General features: G+C 39.9%; 1 protein-coding gene across 1 annotated transcript in view; it reads left to right on the forward strand.

Moving 5' to 3' along the window:
• The first annotated feature begins 2,419 nt into the window (after positions 1-2,419).
• The window catches only part of LOC108571860 (putative glutamate synthase [NADPH]), an 18,103-nt gene continuing 17,142 nt past the window's right edge, over positions 2,420-3,380 (forward strand). Inside the window, exon 1 of the mRNA XM_017934008.1 lies at positions 2,420-3,177. The gene's annotated coding sequence lies outside the window, so the exon portion shown is untranslated. The remainder of the gene's footprint in view (positions 3,178-3,380) is intronic.

Below are 3,380 nucleotides of genomic sequence, written 5' to 3' on the forward strand. Positions count from 1 at the left end.
GATAGAGAGCGCAAACACGTGTTGTAGTTTGGCTGACATTGACTGGAAATTTGCCGAGAGAGGCGACATCGTCGCGTCAGGTGGAAGGAAAAATTATTTGCTGTTCGATTTGTAGGATACGGTCGGGTATCTTGAACTAAATTCAGACAAATCGTGCTAGTCAAGCGGTCCGAACGGATTAGGAATGACTACGCGTTTTATCTGAATTCGCAATAGTTGGAATAAGTGAATCGTTGGTGGAAATAATTTCCGAAATCCAGTCACCCAGCGTGTTTTCTTCTCATTGACGCATTCTTATTTAGTTTTAAAATAATCAAGTGAGGGCAATTGTTAAACATACTTTAAACAAAGAATTGTATAATTGACGTGCATCGAGTTACGGTAATTAATCGGAAAGCCAACCGAAACTGGTACTAGTACGAAAAAGGACGAAAGGAAAAAAAAGTTGGATCATCGAACAACGTATAGACAACAGAATTTACGGTGGTGTGTAGCAGGAACACGCGCGCGTGCCATCAATCATTGATAGGACCCGCCGACAGGTAAATGTTCTTCTTATTCTTCCTGTTCGATTCGTTGTTACCGTTTTACTTGGTAAATTTGCTTAGGTAGATCGCAGTGAGATTCATCTAGTTGAATTTATGTAACGAAATATCACTTAGGCAGGAGAGTACCTACATAAGTAGGATATGGCACGATACGATACGATAAAATAAGATAGGATTTATAACGTTTAAAATGAGATATTCGAATAATAAAAGTCTCCGAAAGAAATGTTCATGTTGATCGTATTAACGAAAAAATTCACGGAAGAAATAAATAGCAATGATAATTTTTCAAATGGGTATGAACTACTATCGATCGCTTAACATCAGGGGACGTAAGATTGCCGCATGCGCGCGCGTCCCAGAACAAACGATTGATCGTCTGACTGGTTGTGCAAATTTGATTAGCGAAACTTACGAAACTCGTTTATTTGGCATGCGAGACGAATTCGCGAAATTTCTGTTGCGGAAAAGTTTATTTGGCTGCATACATTCGAAGACATTGGTAAACGTTATTAATTCAAAGTAGGCGATGTTTATACATACATACGTACGCATTCGTTCCATATTAGTTTTGGCAAACTTCACAAGGTTTCATCGCCACGGTATGCTATTAGATCTTCTGTTCGCATAACGGAAGTTTACCTCTTTTATGGCAGAAGGAATGAGAAAAATGTGTTGTCCATTAAAATAGTGTTAATATGCGATTGCATATTAAACAATGGTCAATTGAAACAATGGTAGGTAGATGATGAGATGATTGGTTGTTAATAATGTAGGAGAATAATAATTCGATTCGATGAATATTATCGGAGAGAAAAGGTTGTAGTAAAGAATGATTATAGTAAAATGCGAGAAGGAAAGTGGGGTATATGTACTCGTATGTATGTATCGAGAAGAAGGTCTCTCTCGTTCTCTCTCTCTCTCTATTAATGCTACATATTATTATTAATGTGTACCCTACCCCTTAACGATAATGGGAGTTTCCGTTTTGCGTGTTATCTCATTATCTTGAAAATTGTAATTTCCCAAGTGGCGTGACATAATTATTACCCAAGATGTTTGTTAATTCGTAATAAAAATATGTGAAACCTATAGTGTAGAAGGTTATTGGAGAATTTATAAGAAACGAAATTTGGGAAGATACAAGCGTGTTTGGTTGAAGTAGTGAAAAATAATGAAAAATTCATTGGATGAACAATATCTAAATCCACTTTAGATTAGGAAAAGTTCGAAATTGAGAATAAGAATAGAAGATAAGAAGAATGGATGGAAGGAATGATGAAACTAGTAGCAGTACATAAACGAAGTTGAGGTGTTATCAATGACTTTCCGGCTTCTAAAATAGAAATGTATTTTAAGGGAAACTGAGAGATTTGCAGATTCTATCGGCGCTCTGGCACAATGCCAAGTATCTACAGCACAGTCGGCAGCTATCTACTACATAAACTATCGTTGAAAACTACCTTCCTATACATTTCTTTTCACATAATTACGGAGTAACGGAAAATTTCTCTGTTTTACCAGCTATGTGAATCAAAAATTTCTAATGTTGCGCGCAAATACATACTTTGTTCCGGATAGGAAATTATTTTGAATGTTAATTTTTGATTTCACAATAATAACACATTACAATTTCATTACACAATTTCAATATTCATTAGACTTTCTGTGAGACGATGATTCGTTTGTACGAATTATCGAAGAAACCGACTCGGAAAACGAGAATGTGTGCGCTGTGGATGAGAAATAGGAGGGAGAATACTTAAAAATGCGTAGGTAAACATCGAAAAATGTATGAATCGCGTATTAGGTGTCCCTCAGACGTCTAAGGGTAATAGAACGAGGAGCGGATTGGGATTGATGAATAAATTTTCGGTAGTAGAATTTTTGCGGGAGAAGGAAACGCGCGAAGGTTCCGCAAACGTTCATACGAACGATAAAGAAAAGTTATATACGCTAGCCGAATTGGGACGTGAACGACGACGGTGGCGACGGCAGCAGCGGGATAGTTGTGCGTGTAGAAAACGGGAGAAGGAGAAGGCAAAGGCGGGGCAAAGCTGAGCAAAGCTCTCTCGATGGTCGCGTCGTGGTATGGAATGGAGTGTGTCGCGTGACGGAACGGGAAAGGATCAACGGTGGTATATGCAACGCAATGCGGTGGGACGAGTTTCGCGATCCAACGTCTGATACGTAGTAAACCGAGCATAGAAAAGTAACCACGCGGCGATCAGTGGACGACGAGACTTAGGTGCACACATAGGGAACCGTCGCATATAATCGAAGAAGGCTGAGCAGTAGAAACTCTGTTTATTTCTCGGTGGGGAGAAAACTTGATGTACGAACGGCGGCGGTAACGATGACAAGGAGACACGAAAAAGATTGAAGAGAGTACGAGAGCACATAGAGAGGGTAAATGGAAGGGAAGAGAAGATGAATCGTGAGCGTAGAGAGGAAACAACGTTAGTAAGCCGGAAGCTTTTGAATAGCGGTTGCAAGAGTAGTAGGAAGCCAACGCCTGTGCTGTGAGATTTCGCATGTAACCGGTATATATACATTAAAATAACTTTACTTCGGGAGGACGAAAGAAAGAAAAGAAAGTGTATCGACGTTATTGCACGAAACTTTCAGGGTAAGCACTGTTCGACTAATTAACGTCGTCTAGGTCTTGTTTCGCGAATCACGTGGAACACGTTGCGTCGTAAAAACAATTTCGAGAAAGGGCAGCCATCTTCCACGTTTCCAACGTTGACCAATATGTCCGTTTCGCACAAACGTGCAACGATAATCATCCCTCGTTCTCTCTCCCCCCCCCCCCCCCCCCCTTTCCTTCCT

This window comes from Habropoda laboriosa, unplaced genomic scaffold, assembly GCF_001263275.1.
Source record: "Habropoda laboriosa isolate 0110345459 unplaced genomic scaffold, ASM126327v1 scaffold99, whole genome shotgun sequence".
Lineage (NCBI taxonomy): Eukaryota > Metazoa > Arthropoda > Insecta > Hymenoptera > Apidae > Habropoda > Habropoda laboriosa.